This window comes from Mustela erminea, chromosome 3 (genome assembly GCF_009829155.1).
Source record: "Mustela erminea isolate mMusErm1 chromosome 3, mMusErm1.Pri, whole genome shotgun sequence".
Classification (NCBI taxonomy): Eukaryota; Metazoa; Chordata; class Mammalia; order Carnivora; family Mustelidae; genus Mustela; species Mustela erminea.
In genome coordinates this window covers 68,940,178-68,962,307 of record NC_045616.1, presented here as the reverse complement: position 1 = coordinate 68,962,307, position 22,130 = coordinate 68,940,178, and the positions used below count along the sequence as shown (strand labels likewise).

Genomic DNA, 22,130 nt, shown 5'->3' with positions numbered 1-22,130 from the left:
GTGCTGTCTCCCAATATCTCTGTTTCTCTCAAATAAATAAATATTAAAGAAAAAAAAAAGCAAAGCAGAATTGTTTATAAGCAATTCTAGAAAAGCTCTTACAACCTATCCTTCCCTCCTGTAAGTTAAGGAAAATTAAATGGGTTTCCATGGCAAGTAATCATGAGGAAAAAAGAATGCAAGAATAAGGAGCATAATAATGTTCTCACAGAAAACCGAAGCCAAGAAGACAAAGACATGCCCATAAAACAAAAAGTATAACCTGATGATGTAACATTTCAAAAGGACCTAAAAATTAAGAAAGTTATAGGTGATATGAAAAATAGCATAAATGAGACTAAAACAAGAATTGATAAAGAAAAAAAATCATTTCAGAAATAAGTCTAGAATAAACATGAAAGTGAATAGATAACACCTATAACACCTGAAAGTAAATATTATGCAAGAAGAAAAAATGAAGAATAAGAAAGTAGTTCAAAAAAAGTACAAAATGAGGATAGTCAAAGAAGGTCCAATATGCATATAATTAGGGAACCTTGAATAAGAAAATGAAGCCATTGGAAAAGAACACATAGTAAAAGCTGTAGCTCAAAATATTTCTGAAATTAAAAAGGAGACAACTATACATTGAAAGAACTCAACATTTATCTGTTGAAATTTGTCATAAAATTTTGTCACTTAAAATATGCATAGAACTGCAGAGTCATAGTACAGTAAAATTACTGGTCTTACTGGTCTTTAAAGAAACAGAAAAATAAACTGAGCACTGAGAATAAAGACCAAGATATTCATCAAAAAAAAGAAAATTTGATGTCATCAAATTTCTTGGTAGTAATGGTTTATGCTAAAAGTTAATTGTATTTATTCAGTAAAAAAAAAAAAAAATGTGAGCCATTTATTTTATAACCAGCTAAATGACTTCCTGATAGAACAGTTGCACACAAACTGTTACCAACATGCAGTAATTCAAGGAGTATTTTTTTCTGAGGAATTTACCAAAGAATGAGCTTAAGACAATGATTAAAAAAAAACAAAAGAAAATTGAAATAAGTACTGTTAATGAATATTAAATATACATTTGCACATAAAACTAAAACCAAATAGTTATATAAGAAAATGTATAGTGCATAATAGCTGCAAACTCCAAAAATGCTAATATAGCTATCAAAATAGTAAGTGAGGATAAGAAAAACATGAAAAGTTTAAAAAGCTTACTGATCATTTCATAGTTATTATTGAGATACACTAATATTGTTTTAAGCTAGATGTTCAAGGAGATGCAGGGAAAAGAAAAAAAGGTTGTTTTATAGTATTATTCTATTTTCAAATAGAAAATAACAAAAAAAAATGGAAAGGTACTAAGTCTTTTATATAACATAAAATAGTATGGCAGAGTTGAAGCCAAAATACAGATCATATAAAAAACTAAAAGGGATTAATTGACGTATTAAAATTTTTTTGGACTGGTGAACAAAGCAACACCCCCAACTACCTTAATATAAGATATGCCCAAAGGAGAGAGATTCTGAATGGTTGAAAATAAAATTATTGTCAAGGACACATCAAGTGAATATATCAGTGGTATTGATATATCTTACAAGGTAAAATTGAAACTGAAAAATAATAAATGACAAATTTTTTTCTCACACCATACACAAAAATAAATTCAAAATGGGTAAGAGACCTAAATATGAGACAGGAATCCTTCAAAATCCTAGAGAAGAACATGTGCAACAACCTCTTTGACTTTGGCTGTAGTACCTTCTTACTAGACACTTTGCCAGAGGCAAGGGAAACAAAAGCAAAATAAATATTGGGACTTCATCAAGATTAAAAAAACAACTGCCCAGGGAAGGAAACAATCAACAAATCTAAGAGACAACCTTTGGAATGGGAGAAGATTTTTGCAAATGATATATTTGATAAAAGGTTAGTATCCAAAATACATAAAGAATTTATCAAACTCAACTCCCAACAAAAACAAATATTCCAGTTAAAAACTATGTAGAAGACATGAATAGACAGTTTCAAAGAGGACACACAGATGGCCAACAGACACATGCAGAATGGTCAACATCACTCATCATCACAGAAATACAAATCAAAACTGCAATGAGATACCACATCACACCTGTCAGAATGGCTAAAATCAACAATAGGAAACAACAGAAAGGGAAGCCCTCTTACACTGTTGCTAGGAATGCAAACTAGTGCAGCCACTCTGAAAAACAGTATGGAGATTCCTCAAACAGTTAAAAATAGAAGTATCCTATGACCCAGCAATTGCACTAGTAGGTATTTATCCCAACGATACCAAAAATACTGATTCAAGGGAATGCGTGTACCCTGCTGTTTATAGGGGCATTCTCAACAATAGCCAAGCTATGTGAAGAGCCCAAATGTTCACAACTTAGGAATGCATAAAGAAGAGGTGGTAGGGGGCGCCTGGGTGGCTCAGTGGGTTAAGCCGCTGCCTTCGGCTCAGGTCATGATCTCACGGTCCTGGGATCGAGCCCCGCATCTGGCTCTCTGCTCCGCAGGGAGCCTACTTCCCTCTCTCTCTCTCTCTCTCTGCCTGCCTCTCTGCCTACTTGTGATCTCTGTCTGTCAAATAAATAAATAAAATCTTTAAAAAAAAAAAAAAGAAGAAGAGGTGGTAGGTGGGTATAAATATATGCAATGGAATAGTACCCATCCATCAGAAAGAATAAAATCTTGCCATTTGTAATGGCAGGATGGAGCTAAAGTGTATTTTGCTAAGCAAAATAAATCAGTTAGAGAAAGACAAATACCATATGATCTCACTCATCTGTGGAATTTAAGAAACAAAACAGATGAACATAGTGGGAGAAGAGAGGAAAATTGACTCTCAGCCATAGGGAAAAAACTAAGGGTTACTGGAGGGGAGGTCAGTGCAGGGGAGAGGTTAAATGGGTGATGGAGATTAAGGAGGGCACCTGTGATGAGCACTGGGTGTTAATATGTAAGTGATGAATCCCTAGGTTCTGCACCTGAAACATATTGCACTGTTTGTTAACTAACTAGAATTTAAATAAAAACTTGAAGAAAAAAAAAGAGTTGCTGTATAACTGGATCATAAAAATAAACAAAAAAGAAAAACAATAAGGCGTAAAGATACTGTAAAACTAAAGGTTAAAATTCACAATGAAAATGAATTATCTGTATTTTCATGATACAGAAGCATCTTTTATACTGTAGGAGATTGAATGAGAGATAAACAAAAGTTTAATAATATATCAGAAAATCTGAATACACATTTAAAATCCAAAACAGATGAACTAGACTAAAAACTGAAGATGATTTAGAATGAGGCCAACAAATATTTTCTGTAAGGTTCTAGATAGTGAATATTTTAGAATTTGTGGAACTTCTGTCCCTGTTGCAAGTACTCAGCTCTGATATAGTGACAAGAGTGCAAAAACAGCCAGAGATTATACATAAATGAATAGGTATAGCTATTTTTCAATAAAACTTTATTCACACAAACAGGCTGGGGCATACTAGTTTGCTATAGAAAAATCCATAAATTCCAAGTATTAGATATAGTATAGGAGCATTTTCTTATTTTCTTTCCCTAATGCAATTACATTAAAATTAATAATAAAAAAACCCACACATGCACAAAAAAACAAAAACAAAAAACCCAAACCCACGAAACATTCTAACACTTTGAAACTATATCCCTAAGACTAAAAATGGAAGATAAATAATTTAAAAATCCAATCTAAAAAATTAAAAATTAAAACACAAATAAACCCAAATAAGCAGAAGACATTAATTAAAAGCTTAGCACTTTAGCAAAGAAAAATACCATAAAACCAAAAGGTATGCTTTTGAAAAAAATTTATGTTATTGGCTAACTCAATCAAGAAAAAAGGAGATCAAGTATACATGTACACAGTTAGGAAGCACAGAAGATAAATAAGCTAGAAAAGAGAAAAATTTTAAGTATTTTAAAAGACTACACAACTCTGTGGAAATACTTTGAATGCCTAAACTAAGTGGATTAATTTTTAGGATAAATGGAAAATACCAGAATTGACTCAAGGAGAGTCTACACAGACAAATTAACTTAAAAATACAAAAAAAAAAAGTGACTACGTCCACCCCCACAGAAGACACCATTTTCCAGTGGTTTCATGTGAGAATTCAACTAAGACTTTTATGGTGACATGACTATACTGCTACTTAGACATTTGAGTTTTTGCTCTAAAAAGGATGAACAAATTCAAGTTTATTTTTATGAGGTAGATAACATGTTTTAAAAACTAATACAGGATTATACCAGAGCAGAAACAACAGATTAATCTTACTTATGAATATTGATGCAGAGGTCTCAACTAAATTGATATTATTATATTAATACTTGTCATTATGTTACCAGATCTTTTCATTCTGTTGCCTTAGTGGAGTCCACATGTCTTACTGCTTGAATTACCACAGTAACCTTCTGTCTGATTTTCCTGACTTGTTTTTTCTTATCAATTGTTTTTAGACTCCATTGATGAATTAAAATAGAAATACGAACAAGTAGGGTTATGTAAATATGGTTTAATGTAGAAAAAACCTTAAAACTATCCTACCAATAGAACTACATTGCAAGATCATATGATCATTTCCATAGATGCAGAAGAGGTCTAGGGAAAAATCCCACTATTGATATTCATAACACTCAATAAAAAGGAATTGATGGATACTTCCTAATAAGAATAAAATGTATCTATAACATAATCTTATCACATGATCAGGTAATTCTACTCTACAGGAACATAGGCCCCAAAATGTCTACAATAGTGTTGTTTACAGTAGCAAAAAACTGGAAATAATATAGATATTTCTGGAAATAAGATAGATAAATAAGATAGATATTTCCAGTTTTTTGCTACTGTAAACAACACTATTGTAGACATTTTAGGGCCTATGTTCCTGTAAAGTAGAATTACCTGATCATATGTACTGAAATATTTTCATTCACCAGACTGTTGTACTTAGTATGAATTAACTAGCACTAAAAGATTGGCTGTGTACTAATCTGCTAATGCCTATCTCTGTAACTTTGGCAGAGCTATTTAATTTCCCTGGGCTTTCAGTGTTCCTTTCTGTGAAATGGTGATAACAGTATCTGCCCTGCAGTGTGGCACTCAGAATTAGAGTTAATATACGTGTGAAGCCCTTTGCACAGTGTGAAACTTGGTAGGCATTCCGATGATGATTACCTCAGAGGTACACTAATGACACCAAGTTTACTTAACTGGGTTATAGCAAGGGAAATCAGTAGAGCTTTATTATAAGGCAGAAGTTACCAGCTTCTTTTCTTTGTGTTGCCTTAGTTGAGTTCACCACTCTTACTACTTGAATTGCTTCAGTAACTTCCTTTCTGATCTTCTTGACTATACTGTTTCTTCTTATCAACAGTTCTTCACTGGGAGCTCCTGTCAGAGCATTGTGAAATCTGCTTAGTAGGCCAAGGCCAGAAGTTTAAACCTTGAATCAGAATAGAGAACATCAGTGCATCACAGGCTGTCCAACTCTGTTTTGTGAAGCTATTATTCAGCTGTTTTTCTGTGTTTAAGTGTACTAGGTTGTTACATAAGAGCATTTACCGTGGTGAAGTTTGATAGATCTCTGCATATGATCCATTCTGTACAAGTCAGCTGGCGTGATCTACTGTGAGGTAGATCTGCTTATGTCACTTTCTTATTTATTCATAAATGGCTGTCAATAACTTGTATGAAAATGTTTATGTTCCTTACCTGCAGGGCCCTTTGAGATCTTACACTATTTTCCAAGCTGTGTCTCCTGTCCATGGTCTCTATATTTCCCCAGTCAGGACCCCAGTGATGTGTTTGTAGATAACTGAACAATTTATACTGTTGGCATTCACATCTTTGCACAAACAGTCCCTTCCCCCTGTTGCCCCTTTCCTTCTTCTGTGACGATTGTTTCCAGTTCTTGATTTAAAATTCAGCTTATGCCACTTCTTTCAGGAAGCCTTTCCTGCTTCTGTGTCCCTCCTGGGCTCTTCAAGCATCGTATCATTGACTTTATAATGGTACTAGTTAAAAAGTATGAAAATCTTAGTTTATTAGTCTTTCGTGCCCACTAGAACATAAATTTCTTGAAAACAGGGACTGTGTTTGGGTGCCCTAAGAATCCTCAAATAACAGCAGAGAAACTGGTATCTTCCAGGTCCTCAGTATATTTGTTGATTGACTGACTGTGCTTCCTTGGGTTGCAAATGAGAAAGAGATCCTGGTATACATGATGAAAATGTTAGGAATAACTTCTTTTTTAAGTTCAAAATTTGGCCTTTATTATTTTTTATTATAAGGCAAAGGAAAAAAACAGGACCATTTGGAGGCTCTGATAGAAAAACAGATCTAAATGCGGTTACCCTTTCATATATAATGGTCTTTTGTCTATTAATTTTAACTAGAGTACTATAGTTATGAAACTAGGGCTTTAGTGCCTTTGATATATATGTGTGATATATATAATATGTTATATATGTCATATATATATATATATATATATATATATATATATATATATATATGACAGTTTCCTCATGTCTGAAGCAGCTAGTTAAACAAAGTTTATCTGCAGAGCTGCTTTGGTGGCAGCTATCCCAGTAAACCCATCCCTTGCATTATATGGTATTAAGTCTTTTGAGCCAAAAGATATGTCAAACCATTAGTTATCAAAGAAGAAGTAACACGTGGGTAGTGAAAATTCCTTTAGATAGATCCCATGTGGATCTGATATAAATAAAATATATCGTTACTCTTCAAAGATGCATTTTCTGGGTTTTAGACCATTTTTATTTTACATTTTCCCTCTCATTTCCTGTCTTTTGATCATTTCTTGATGGCTAACAGCTCTCTAAGAGCAGGAATATGGGGAGATTAGAGGAAAATCAAAATGCAATGCTGAGTTCCTGATATTCACAAAAACGCCATTTAAGAATCTGTTTGCCACTCATTATGTGTCAGGTGCTATAGTAGGGGCTCTGATGTGTGTTATGCATGACCCCATTAAATCCTCACACCTACCCTATGAACCTTAGTTGAAGAATTTAAAGTTAGGCAAGGCAAAGTATGCTGTCACAGTTACATAATTACAGTTGGTTTGTTCCTCTTTATATTTCAAAGTGGCAAAAATAAGATCAGAGAGAAAATAGAAATGAGGGCCTAAACTAAGAATTTAAGTTTGCCCTTATATTTGCTTTCTTCAAAACAAACCTCCTTCCTATCCATGGATTATAGAGAGTATAGTAGACAATGGATAGGTATACTGTACTTCATAGAGTTTTTGCTTATTGAATGCATTTTGCTGTACCACTGAGAAATTAATAAAAATTGAAGAATGAATGAATGAATGAATGAATGAATGAATTCATTCATTCATTCATTCATTCATATTTCAGACTCTAGAGACATATGCAAAAGCAGAAAACATTAGAATCAGTGAATTAAGGATCTAGACAGGTAAATAAGTGTCACAGCATTGTAACAAGGGGTATAATTGATAGAAACATGCAACAATAAAAGAAAAATAGAATGACCATTAAAGAACTTAACTCTTCCTGGAAAAATCAGGGAACTTTCTGAAGAGTTTTTGAAGTGAGTACTGAAGGAAAGGTAGGGGAGTAACCAAAGGATCAGAGAACACTAAGGCTTCCCTGGACATTTCCTATCCTCCAGGATTTAAAGTCTTCTGAGATGACAATGACAGGTGAACCTGGCTGATGAAGATTTGATGGGAATCTTATGCTGGAGAATGAAGGCAGGCCTGGGAATAAAGGAGTTGACAACTATTCTGAAGTACTAGGTGCCTTATCACTTTTATATTTTCAGATTCTGTTTCTTTCTATGTTGAATAAGGTATAGTCATAACAACGCCATTTCCCTGAACATTGGGAGTTCATTACTAGGTAATGGAATAAGGATTATCCTTCTGTCTTTCATCCCTCCTCAACTGCTTCTCTACTCTTGACAATAGTGTTACTTAGAAAAGCCAAAGGAATGTTATTAATTAAACCATTGAACTTCTTGGACGTGCCAATTTTAGGGAAAGCCACAAACAATATTTCAGTTATTTTTTTTTTCCACATGTGAAATAATGGGAAAGAGTAAAATCAAGACTAGAATGTGTTTTGCTTTTCCAGATCTGCCTGGTGCAAGTGCTAAAGGAAATGCAGATGGAAGCTCACAGATGGAAGCCTGCTAATCATACAGCTGTTTTTTTGTTGGTATGAGAAACCAATTGTGGGTGGGAACAGCAGAGGAAGAGACAATATTAGAATGCAATGGCATTTTAATTATACCTACCATAATTTTAATGTTCTGTTCTGTGGTGAATTGTTTGGGGAGTTGTCTTGAAACTAGAATCCAGTCCCGCAAACTTGAATCAATTAAAGTAGTACTGTTTGGAAATATACAGAGAAGCGAGTTTGCAAAAGATTTTCCAGTAATCTTGCTTTGTAATGTTTGGACTTCCTCTGATGACTCTTGGGTTGAGAGGAAAGGGAAGGGAGAAGGCCCAGATTTAAAGTGCCCTATTTCTTCTCCCTAGGGACTTCTACTGGAGAACATTCTTAACTCCTTGAACTGCTTAAACGGTCTCTGAATACTCTGACCAGAAGTCACCCTGCTAGCTGTGAACCCAGCTTGCCTGAAAGAGGTAATGTGACTGTAAGCTTGTGCCGCCATCCCAATTTTCCAGGAATGGAGACTGGAGAGCCAATTAAGGAGGCTACTAACTGAGGGTTGTACCAAATTTTATTTCATGAGTTGCTGTGAGCCTTCTGTGTTCCAAGCACAGGATGAGTGAAAGAGACACTGTTCTTAACCCTCTTGGAGCTCATTGTCTAGTAGGAAAAACATGTATAAACCAGTGTATTAATTATTTATTGATGGAGGAAACAGATGCAAAGTAACAAGTGGTAAGAGAACATAGAAGAGTGGAATAAGAAATAGATGAAGGGGCAGCAAAGGCTCTTCTGGGTGACTGGAGGCTTGTATACTGAACAGAGTTCTATGGTTAAGAAGGAAGGGTGAAGAACTTCCTGTAGAGGGAAGAGCATATGTGAAACCTCTGAGGCTTAAAGGGAGTGACTTGTTTGAGGAACTAAGAGAAGGCCAGTGTGCCTAGAATATAGAGACCTAGGAAAGGAGGCAGGGATATGGGGAGGGCTTGGTCTGAAGAGAGCTTGGGAAGCCATACTAATGATATTTCACTTGATTCTAAGAGCAGTGGGAGAACCAAAGACTTTAAAGAGGCAAAGGACATGCTCCTATCTGAGCATTCTGCAAAGGTCTGTTTGGCGATTGTGTGCATGTTGATTTGGAAGGTGACAAGCCTGGAAGCAGAGGTGATGATACAGAGAATATCATAGAGCCAAGAGAGATTTAGGAACCACACAAGCAAGTTCTGGTGACCAACTGGATGTGAATTATGAAGGAGGAAGGGATAGTAAGGATAGCCCCAAGTTATCTCAGTGAACACATAGGTATTTGGTTGTGTCATTTGCTGACATTAAGACCCAATGGAATGACCAGCCTTGGTGAGAGGGTATGAGGCAGGAAAACAGTTCAAGTTTGAACAGTTGAACTTGGGATGACCTCTAAGGGACACTCACGTGAAGCAGCAAAATAAAAATGAAAAAGTGGAGGTACTGAATGACATGAACCTGAATTTGTAATCCCTCCTCTGTCACTTACTGTCCTAGAGACCTTGGGCATGTTTTAAGATCTTCTTATGCATCACTTTCTTCATTTATAAAATGAAGATAATAGTAACACTACCTCCATCAAGTTGATGTGAAGATTAAGTGAGAATACGCATGATAGTAACAGTAGATACTTGGGAGTGTGGGTATAAAATGAGGTAGCGTAGTAAGGGAAGCGGTAGGTGGGCTGAGACAACTCAACTTTTTTATCATTTAAAGTTCTGTAAGAATATATATGTTATATATATGCCTAGAAACAAATTAAATAGTTAAATCTGAAAATGTATCAAAGTCTAAATTAAAAATGTGAATGTGCAGCACTTGGTATAATATTTGGTGAACAGTCCATGAATGTTAGGTATCTGTAGACATAGGGACATAGAGGTCAGAGAGAGGTCTGGTCTAGAGGTATACCTTTAGTAGCCCTGGCTGTTCTGATAGTAATGAGAGCCATGGGGAGTTGAGGAAGTCATCTAGAGAGAGAATGTTGAGTAAAAGAGGGCCAAGGGTTGAACTCTGAGGAATGCCAACTGCTGAAGATCAAGTAGAGGAGAATGAGTCAACAAAGGAACCTTGGAAGAAAACTGACCATGTGGGCAAGGTGTGGTTACATTTGGAAGAACACATAAGTAATACGGCATGTTGTTGCAAGCTATAATGTGTAGAACTACAGTGTGCTTTGGGCAAATTTACTGGAGACTTGAGCAAGCTCTTTGGATAATCAGGCAAAATCTTTATTGAGAAACAGTTTCTTTATTTTAAATCAAATCTTGGTTTTTTGAAACAGAGCCAGTCAATTGGACACTTTGAAGCTGAATCCATTAATTCTTATGAGATTCTCTGTTTCCAGGGAAATATTACTTAAAAATTTATATAAAATGAAAACATATCACTGATCTCAGAGATGAAAACAAAAGAAATTTCATTCTCTTCACTCAGAGTTCTTGCCAATGTATAATCTTTAACTCTTTTCAAGAAAAATTATTTTATTTTCTTGAATTATAATTTTATAGACAACCATCCCTCTTCCCAATTTTATTTTTTTTAAATAAAAACCAACACTTTTTATTTTGGATTTGGAGAAAATGATGATTGTCTGACCTCATAAAAAAGAGATGAGTCTTTGGGAACATGGGGGCTCAATTGGTTCAGTGTCCAACTCGATTTTGGCTCAGGTCATGATCTCAGAGTCATGAGTTCGAGCCCATGTTGGGCTCTGCACTCAGCACAGAGTCTGCTTGAGATTCTTTCCTTCTCCCTCTGTGTGTCTCCCCACTCATGTGCTCTCTTTCTAAAATAAATAAATAAAATCTTAAAAAAAGAGATAGGTAAGTCTTTTTTATACTATATATGTATGAAAACTGCTTCATTTCAGGTAAGTGGAAAATTTCCAAAGGGAGAGACGGATTTAATTGTATACTCTGTTTTTCACTTGCATAGTATTTTACTTTAAGGTCATGAAAAATGGTAGTTTTATTTGGAAAATAAAGTCATTAGCCATAAGCACACCACGGAAAGAGTGGGAAATGGGTCATGATGAATTTGTAGTTTCAGATGGCGTTCTGAAAGGTTAGGATCCTAGCTCTTAATTGTGCTCAGATTCTGTGCCGAGGCAGGTGAGAAAGAGGAAGGTGCTTTAATCACTCCCCCCACCACCACACACTTTGCGTCAGTTCTGCACATTCCGAGTGAGGCCACTGAGGTCAGTGGACTGTGTTTGGCACCTTTAACTTCCTCCTAGCCCAATTCTGAATCTGAAGCAAGTCATTTACTTCTATAACATTTCTTTTCTAATCTGTGCGTAGGAGATAATAGTCCTGTCACCCTCTGAAGGCTTTAGGAGGGTTGGATAGGTTAATGTAAGGAAAGCTCTTGGCATACAGGAAAGCTGTTATCTATAGCATGGCCAGTACTCCTTTTTTTATTATTATTATTTTTATAAACGTATAATGCATTATTAGCCCCAGGGGTACAGGTCTGTGAATCGACAGATTTACACACTTCACAGCACTCACCGTAGAACATAGCATGGCCAGTACTCTTAAACATGAAAATTCCCTCTGTAGAATTGTTGATCTGTTCATCTTTATCTGTTCCAAGTTCATTTAGGAAATGTGGTTGTTTTCATTCCTCGCCTTCTCCCAAACTTCAAGATTGTCTTTATAAAGGTTATGGACATGACTCTCAATCAGCAAACTCACTTATGCAAAAGGAATTTTTTTATTTTTTTCAAACTCAATCTGATTTTTATTTTGAGACCTTATTCTGCCAGGGAGGGTAAAATAACATCCATCAATTTGAAGATCTCTCTTCCCCCTCTACCCACTTCTTACCCTGGGATTTTACGTAAATGTAGGACTCATACAAGATGCCAAAGTTTGTTCTGAAGGGGCATTCAGAAGGGGCATTCCTTCATTGTGCAGGAAGTGGTTGTATTGTCTGTGCTTTGGCTTGGCCCTGATTCTCTATTATCATTAGTCCCACTGGGAGGTCATGGTTCTGTACTTGGTCTTGTCTTGCATGGTGTCTCCTTGATTGCATGTGTGCCAGCCTGTGGGACTCCTTCCCTAGAGTGGGGAAGCTATGCTTTCTTCCTGGCTTTTACCAGGATATACCCTAAACCACTAAGTTCTCTTGCAGATGATTTTTGCTTTTCCACCTGTCAAATCCATTGTTTATATCCCTGAATGCCTAGCCAGTTACCTGCTTGATGAAGGATAAAGGAAGGGGGAACCACGGGAGAGGGAAGGACCAAAATCCAGTATCTCAAACGTACCACCCTGCCCCTTCAGTTGCAGACATATTATGGAAGTTAATGCTTTCAGTCATGGAGCACACTGAGGTAAAAAACAGCATTTGAAATGTCATGCAGAATCTATTGTGCATACCCAATTCAGCAGAAAGACATTTTAAAAGTTCAAGTTTTGTTGTTCTGAGAATGGACTGTGATTGTATACACTGACCTAATTAATTTAAAAATCTCCCATAAGTAATACAAGAGGGCTCATTACACAGGTTAGTGAGGGGAATCTTGATGTCAAAATCATTATACCTATAACAATAAGGTAGACAAGGTCTGAAACATTGTGCATGCTTTGAAAAAACACTGTTCTCTCTAGTGTTTATGCTTTGACTGAAGGAGACCTGATTCTATGCTTTGGGGCATTATAAGCATTTTTCTTGATTTCTTCCGGACCCAATAATTCTGCCTAATTTAGCAAGAGGAAAAGAAATGTTTAGCTTCATCCCCTGTGGTCCATTCATAAATGTGGCTTTCTATTGCCCTTGGTTACACAGTGCATTAACAGTAATAAGGAGAAAAATAATGCAAAATTTTGTTTTCAGAGGGACAAAGGGGTTGGGAATCATTATTTACCTTCTAGACTGGAGCAGACCTTGGTGGCCATCTGGTGCACCATGTTTTTGGGTAATTAGCATGCATCCACACTTCTATTTCGTTTCTTTTCTGAAGTAAATCTGAAAATGTGTGGTAACAGACTGTCTGTAACACAAAGAAGCCAATGTTAAAAAATGATTATACTCATCTCCTTTCAAAAAACAATGGGGGAAAAAAAAGCCCAAACTTTGTTTTGCCACCAAAGGCAGAAGCTACCCTGAGAAGCTGCCAGGGGCTCTGGGTCCCAGACGGAATTGCTTGTTCTCTTTAGTCAGCACATTTGGTGAGCAGTGCTGTAGGCCCAGTATTCCCCCTTCCTTTCCATCAGGCTTGTCATCCAGAGCCTTGAGGGGATCATTTACATGATCAAATGTTCATGGCCACAATGGTGCAGCCCCTTTCAGGGACTGGATTTTGAATCTGGGATTAGTTCTCACTGGTTCACAGCTTGAGTTTGTTTTTCCAAATGACTTTATCATAACTATAAATTCAAGTGAGTCAATGTCCTGGATGGTGGCTCAGTGTGTCTGTGTGTTGGCAATATATACTCAATTTAATCTGTAGGAGAAAAAATGTGTTCTTGGTGGCATAAAGCCTTCCAGGAGAATTCAGTGAACAGGTCACATACACAAGTCTAAACAGTCTCTTTCTGGAAGATTTTACTTTATAATTTCAGTGCAATCACTTTATCCACAAAAGATCTAGCTGTATTTCAAGTCAACCTGAATGAATAGAGGAAAAAACTCAGATTGTCATGGTGAACATAAATGCAAACATTTATTATATAAATAAAAATCTTCAGCTGAAGAAAAGTGTTTAAGGTGTGAAGGTGAGAATTAAATGAAACTTCATTGTAGAACATGAATCTCGCAACAGGAACCTTTAAAACAGAACTGATTGCTTTTAACAAAAATTGATGTTTAATATTTGCTTTTTAAAAATGTAGAAAGCTTAGCCTGTTTGTGCTGCAAAGCAATTATATTCTGTTTTAAGAACAATTCTAATTTTAGATTTTTATCTTGAGTTATATACACTAAATATTCTAAAGGCATTATTACATTCCCTTTTTACAGATGAGAAAACTGAGGTTTAGAAACATCAAATTACTTGTGCACATTTACTTGTTCCATTAAATCTTAAACTTAAATGTACCCTAAATTCATTTAGTTCTCTGTCTCTTCCTTTCTCCTAGAATTATCCTACCATGATTCTGCTGTTGAGATAGGTGCCTACGGTACAAAAATGCATAAGACAAAAGACCATAATAATTATTCTAAAAGTGATTAGAGTTCACCTAGGTAGAGAGACAAGACCATATAAGAGTCACACAGATGTGGGGAGCTTTGGGAATAGAGAAGGGGGCCCAAGATATACGTGTGTGTGTATGCATGTGTATGTTTGTACGTGTATGATATGTTGGGAGAAAGGGATCTAGGAAGTTTTAAAATCCAGAGAATTGAAGGATCCTGTAAGTAGTTTTTCTAGGCAAAATGACATGTAACTGTTGCATTGTTTTTCTCAGTGGACTCCCTCTTATCAATTCCAGTGACACGAGGCAAAAAAGCCACAGTTGAGGCTAAATCTGACTTTAAGATGTCTACAAGTAGATCTAAGAGTAGCTATATGTGAGTAGGCTGTAGACATTCAAAATCAAACTCACAGCTCCTATGGTCATAAACATTAACTCTCAGGGGTATTTTTGTTTTGTTTTTTAAGATTTTATTTATTTATTTGCCAGAGAGAGAGAGAGAGAGAGAGAGCACAAGCATGAGTGAGCAGCAGGCAGAGAAAGAAGCATGTTCCTTGCTGAGCAAGGAGTCTGATGTGGGACTCGATCCCATGATCCTGGGATCATGACCTGAGCCAAAGGCAGATGCTTCACTGACTGAGCCACCGAGGACTTTTATGCATAGAAGTCAAAAATAAAAGTCAGAAAGTAGAGAGAGGCAAATGAGTAGGGAAGGAAACAACCTGTCCAAGTGTAAGATAACTTAAGTTCAATGGAGACAGAGTTGGAAGAGGTGGAGTTTGACTTGAACTTTGTCAGTTGAGATGACTTATCAATACTCATCCAAACCTGATGACTATCTAGGTAAGCACACAGCCACTTATCAAACTGTAAAATCAAATTCTCTGTCACCCTCATCCCAGCTAGGTGTGAGTGGCCCTTATTAAAGCTACCAAAGCAGTAGATCAGAGGGACAAGCACATGGGACAGGGATAGTAGGGAGGTAAAGAAAACAGACAAACACACTGAAAGACCAGGAACCAGAAACATATTTGTTAAGAGGAAACCTTGCACAAGGAGAGTTCAACCCATGGGTAACCACCATCAGTGACAGTGGTTAAGATGAAAGAGAGTATGGTCCTATTTCTCAGAAGAGTAAGCATCCATGAGTCTTGGTTACTTCAGCAATGTGACCTCTCTGACATTTCTCTAGGGAAAAGATATCTCAGGAAGATAAAATATGCTGATGAAATTAGACAGGTAATAACTGGATGCAGTGGGACTTCCAGGGCCAGAAGGTCAGTGGGAAGAAAAGCTAACTGAGATCTTCTTCAGCAGCCCTAGTTTCTAGGAGCCCTCCCACCCACCCTACTGCTTCTTTATCCCAACCTCTGATAAAGAGTAAGAGAGACTTTTCTGGTCCCCTCCCTTCTCTCAATCTTATAAAGAAGAGACAAGTTATAAATGGGGTAGAGTGAATAGGGCCCTTTCAAAATTTTTTGGCAAGAGAACTATTTTGTGGGCATGCTTAGTTTTCCTAGACCAGTACTTTCCAAATATTGGGTTTTTTTTTTTTTTTTACCACTTTCTATCTAAACTGCATGTACTATGTTGAAGTACAATAACTTCCTTCTTTTCTATAACTACATACTGTGGTGTCCTTAGGAGAGGAAAGAACACAGAAGGCTGTGATTAGAATCTCTCTCCCCTTCTTGGTTGGCTGGGTCTTCTGGGAAGCCAGTATGGGATTCCATGTGCCAGAGATTTATTGGAGTCAATGCTAATGAGAGATGGAAGGAAGAAGCAGCAAGAGTAAGCAGTGCAAACCTTTAGATCATGATGTAGTGTAGGTCTGCTACCTATGAGAAGAGGAAGGTAGGGAAGGAGGTTTAGGGATGAAGGGCTTCAGGCTGTCGTGCAGCTGTGGAGAACCTTGGCTGGGCTCATGGGAACTGTGGCACACAAATTTCAGATGGAGGCATCCCACACTGTCAAAAAATCGTCCCCTGGTTTCTGTGCTCTGCTGAGATTTGCTTAGATACTGCCAAGGAAGATCCTGAACTTGCTGCTCTTGGTAGCTAGTTGACTGGCAGGTTCTTTCTTTCCTTTCCTTTTTTTTTTTAAGTTTTTATTAACATATAATGTATTATTAGCCCCAGGGGTACAGGTCTGTGAATCATCAGGCTTACATATTTCACAGCACTCACCATATCACATACCCTCCCCAATATCCATAACCCAACCACTCTCTCCCTACCCCTTACCCCCAGCAACCCTCAGTTTGTTTTGTGATATTAAGAGTCTCTTATGGTTGGCTCCCTCCCAATCCCATCTTGTTTCATTTTTCCTTGCATACCCCCCAAACCCCCACATTGCCTCTCAAATTCCTCATATCAGGGAGATCATATGATAGTTGTCTTTCAATGGTTGACTTATTTCATTCAGCATAATACCCTCTAGCTCCATCCACGTTGTTGCAAATGGCAAGATTTCATTTCTTTTGATGGCTGTATAGTATTCCGTGTGTGTGTGTGTGTGTGTGTGTGTGTGTGTGTGTGTGTGTGTGACATCTTTTTTATCCATTTATCTGTTGATGAACATCTAGGTTCTTTCCATAGTTTGGCTGTTGTGGACATTGATGCTATAAACATTCAGGTGCACATGCCCCTTCGGATCACTACATTTGTATCTTAAGGGTAAATACCCAATAGTGTGATTGCTGGGTCATAGGGTAGCTCTATTTTTAACTTTTTGAGGAACCTTCATGCTGTTTTCCAGAGTGGCTACACCAGCTTGCATGCCCACCAACAGGGTAGGAGGGTCCCCCTTTCTCCACATCCTTGCCAGCATCTGTCATTTCCTGACTTGTTAATTTTAGCCATTCTGACTGGTGTGAGGTGGTATCTCACTGTGGTTTTGATTTGTATTTCCCTGATGCTGAGTGATGTGGAGCACTTTTTCATGTGTCTGTTGGCCATCTGGATGTTTTTGCAGAAATGTCTGTTCATTTCTTCTGCCCATTTCTTGATTGGATTATTTGTTCTTTGGGTGTTGAGATTGAGAAGTTCTTTATAGATTTTGGATATTAGCCCTTTATGTGATTTCTCGTTTGCAAATATCTTCTCCCATTCTGTCAGTTGTCTTTTGGTTTTATTGATTGTTTCCTTTGCTGTGCAAAAGCTTTTGATCTTGATGAAGTCCCAATAGTTCATTTTTGTCCTTGCTTCCCTTGCCTTTGACAATGTTTCTAGGAAGAAGTTGTTGCGGCTGAGGTCAAAGACATTGCCAACTGTATTCTCCCCAAGGATTTTGATGGATTCCTTTCACGCATGGAGGTCTTTCATCCATTTTGAGTCTATTTGTTGTGTGGTGTAAGGAAATGGTCCAGTTTTATTTTTCTGCATGTGGCTGTCCAATTTTCCGAACGCTATTTGTTGAAGACACTGTCTTTTTTCCATTGGACGTTCTTTCCTGCTTTGTCAAAGATTAGTTGACCATAGAGTTGAGGGTCTATTTCTGAGCTCTCTATTGTGTTCCATTGATCTATGTGTCTGTTTTTGTGCCAGTACCATACTGTCTTGATGATAACAGCTTTGTAATAGAGCTTGAAGTCTGGAATTGTGATGCCACCAACTTTGGCTTTCTTTTTCAACATTCCTCTGGCTATTTGAGGTCTTTTCTGGTTCCATATATATTTTAGGATTATTTGTTCCATTTCTTTGAAGAAAATGGATGGTATTTTAATAGGGATTGCATTAAATATGTAAATTGATTTAGGTAGCAGACACGTTTTTACAATATTTGTTCTTCCCATCCATGATCATGGAACATTTTTCCATTTCTTTGTGTCTTCCTCAATTTCTTTCATGAACACTTTATCGTTTTCTGAGTACAGATTCTTTGCCTCTTGGATAGGTTTATTCCTAGGTATCTTATGCCTTTGGGTACAATTGTAAATGGGATTGACTCCTTAATTTCTCTTTCTTCTGTCTTGCTGTTGGTGTTTAGAAATGCAACAGATATCTTTGCTCTGATTTTATATCCTGACATTTACTGAACTCCTGTACAAATTCTAGCAGATTTGGAGTGGAGTTTTTTGGGTTTTCCACATAAAGTATCATATCATCTGCAAAGAGTGATAGTTTGACTTCTTCTTTACTGATTTGGATACCTTTAATTTCTTTTTGTTGTCTGATTGCTGAGGCTAGGACTTCTAGTACTATGTTGAATAGCAGTGGTGATAATAGACATCCCTGCTGTGTTCCTGACCTTAACAAAAAGCTCTCAGTTTTTCTCCATTGAGAATGATATTCACTGTGGATTTTTCCTAGATGGGTTTGATGATATTAGGTATATACCCTCTATCCCTACACTTTGAAGAGTTTGATCGAAAGTGGGTGCTGTGCTTCATCAAATGCTTTTTCAGCATCTATTGACAGTATCATATGGTTCTTGTTCTATCTTTTATTAATGTATTGAATCACATTGATTGATTTGTGAATGTTAAACCAACCTTGTAGCCCAGGAATAAATGCCACTTGGTTGTGATGAATAATCCTTTTAACGTACATTGGATCCTACTGGCTAGTATTTTGATGAGAATTTTCACATCTGTGCTCATCAAGGTTATTGTTCTGTAATTATCTTTTTTGATGGGGTCTTTTTCTAGTTTTGGGATCAAGGTAATCCTGGCCTCATAAAATAGTTTGGAAGTTTTCCTTTCATTTCTATTTTTTGGAAGAGTTTCAGGAGAACAGGTATTAATTCTTTAAATATTTGGTAGAATTCCCCTAGGAAGCCATCTGGCCCTGGGTTCTTGTTTGGTGGGAGATTTTTGATTGCTATTTCAATCTCCTTACTGGTTATGGGTCTGTTCAGGTTTTCTGTTTCTTCCTGGTTCAGTTTTGGTAGTTTTTATGTCTCCAGAAATGCATCCATTTCTTCCAGATTCTCAAATTTGCTGGTGTATGGTTGCTCATAATATGTTCTTATATTTGTATGTATTTCTTTGCTGTTGGTTGTGATCGCTCCTCTTTCATTCTTTATTTTACTTATTGGGGTCCTTTCTCTTTTCTTTTTGATAAGTCTGACCAGGGGATTATCAGTCTTATTAATTCGTTCAAAGAACCAGCTCCTAGTTTTGTTGATTTATTCTACTGTTCTTTTGGTTTCTATTTCATTGATTTCTGCTCTGATATTTATTATGTCTCTTTTCCTGCTGGATTCAGGCTTTCTTTGCTGTTCTTTTTCCAGCTCCTTTAGGTGTAGTGTTAGGTTGTGTATTTGAGACCTTTCTTGGTTCTTGAAAAAGGCTTGTATTGCTATATATTTTATTCTCAGGACTGCCTTTGCTGTGTCCTACAGATTTTGAACAGTTTTGTTTTCATTTTCATTTGTTTCCATGAATTTATTCAATTCTTATTTAATTTCCTGGTTGACCCATCCATTCTTTAGCCTCAATGTATTTGAGTTCTTTCCAACTTTCCTCCTGTGATTGAGTTCTAGCTTCAGAGCATTGTAGTATGAAAATATGCAAGGAATGATCCAAATCTTTTGGCACTGGTTGAGACCTGATTTGTGACCCAGGATGTGATCTATTCTAGAGAATCTTTATGTGCACTGGAGAAGAATGTATATTCTATTGCTTTGGGATAGAATGTTCTGCATATATCTATAATGTCCATCTGGTCCAGAGTGTCATTTAAGAGCTTTATTTCCTTGTTGATCTTTTGATTGGATGATCTGTCCATTTTAGTGAGGGTGGTGTTAAAGTCCCCTACTAATATTGTATTATTGTTGATATGTTTATTTGATTTTGTTATTAATTGTTTTATATAATTGGCTGCTCCCATGTTAGGGGCATATTTACAATTAGATCTTCTCATTGGACAGACCCTTTAAGTATCATATAGTGTCCTTCCTCATCTTTTATTATAGTCTTTGGCTATAATTTATCTGATATAAGGATTACCACCCCAGCTTTTTTTTGGATGCCCATTAGCATGGTGAATTGTTTTCTTCTCCTCACTTTAATCTGGAGGTGTTTTTGGGTCTAAAATGAGTTTCTTGTAGATAGCATATTAATGGGTTTTGTTTTTTTATCCATTCTGATACCCTGTGTCTTTTGATTGAGGCATTTAGCCATTGTATTAACTGTAAGGTGACTGTTATTGTATATTGTCTCTGTTCCTTTCTGGTCTACTACTTTTAGATTCTCCCTTTGCTTCATAGGGCTGGTTTGGTGTTTGCAAATTCTTTTAGTTTTTGTTTGTCCTGGATGCTTTTTATCTCTCCTTCTATTTTCAGTGATATCCTAGCTGGATATACTATTCTTGCCTGCATGTTTTTCTCATTTAGTGCTCTGAATATATCATGCCATTTTTTCCTGGCCTGTCAGGTCTCTGTGGATAAGTCTGCTGCCAATCTAATATTTCTACCATTGTATATTACAGACTTCTTGTCCTGAGCTGCTTTCAGGATTTTCTCTTTGTCACTAAGACTTGTGAGTTTTACTATTAGATGAGGGGGTGTGGACCTGTTCTTATTGATTTTGAAGGGGCTTCTCTGTGCCTCCTGGATTTTGATGTATGTTTTCTTTGCCATATGAGGGAAATTCTCTACAATAATTCATTACAATATACCTTCTGGCCCCCTCTCTCTTTCTTCTTCTGGAATCCCAATTATTCTAATATTGTTTTGTCTTATGGTATCACTTATCTCTTGAATTTTCCCCTCGTGGTTCAGTAGTTGTTTGTCTCTCTTTTGTTTATCTTCTTTATTCTCAGTCATTTGGTCTTCTATATCGCTAATTCTCTCTTCTGCCTCATTTATCCTAGCAGTCAGATCCTCCATTTTTTATTATACCTCATTAATAACTTTCTTGATTTCAGCTTGGTTAGATTTTAGTTCTTTTATTTCTCCAGAAATGGTTTTTATTTCTCCAGACAGGTTTTCTCTAATATCTTCCATGCCTTTTTGAGTTCAGCTAGAACCTTGAGAATCATCATTCTGAACTCTAGATCTGACATATTACTATATCCATATTGATTAGGTCCCTAGCTTTTGGTACTGCCTCTTGTTCTTTTTCTTGTAGTGAGTTTTTCCACCTTGTCATTTTATCCAGATAAGAATATATGAATGAGATAATAAAATACTAAAAGGGTAGCAAAGACCCCAAAAAATGTACAGTAACCAAATCAGAAGAGACCCCAAATTGGGGGGAGAAGAAAGGGTGTATAAAGAGTTTAGAAAAAATTTTTTTTAAAATTTAGAAAAAAACTCAGAAAAAATAAATAAATAAATAAATATATTTATTAGATTGGTGAATAGAATAGAGCCACCCACTTGATTTTGGGTGGAGTTTGGTGTCTTGGAAGAAACTACCTCCCAAATTTTTAATGAAAGAAAAACTTTTATAAATACAAAAATTAGGGTAAACAACGATGGACTATGAGTGTAAAGATGAAAAATTTTAAAAATTCTTAAAAAAGGAATTGATAGATAAGTTGGTTGGAAAAAGAAAGACAAAGAAATTGGAGAGAATTTACTCAGGCTGGAGACTAGAACAGAGTTCTGTGCTTGATTTAGGGTATACTTAGGGTATATTTTGATCTATTAAAAGACATTGTATCCAAAACTTTTTAGATGAAAATACCCCATATTTATATAAAAAATAAAATTAGACACAATGAAGGATAAAATATTAGTATAATAATGAAGGTTAAAAAGATTTTTTTAGAAAGATATTGTTAAGA

General features: G+C 36.4%; 1 long non-coding RNA gene across 1 annotated transcript in view; it reads left to right on the top strand.

Moving 5' to 3' along the window:
* The window catches only part of LOC116585601, a 102,228-nt gene that overhangs the window by 11,287 nt on the left and 68,811 nt on the right, over positions 1-22,130 (top strand). The window contains exons 2-3 of the long non-coding RNA XR_004283715.1: positions 8,189-8,272; positions 8,596-8,703. This is a non-coding gene — a long non-coding RNA (uncharacterized LOC116585601). The remainder of the gene's footprint in view (positions 1-8,188; positions 8,273-8,595; positions 8,704-22,130) is intronic.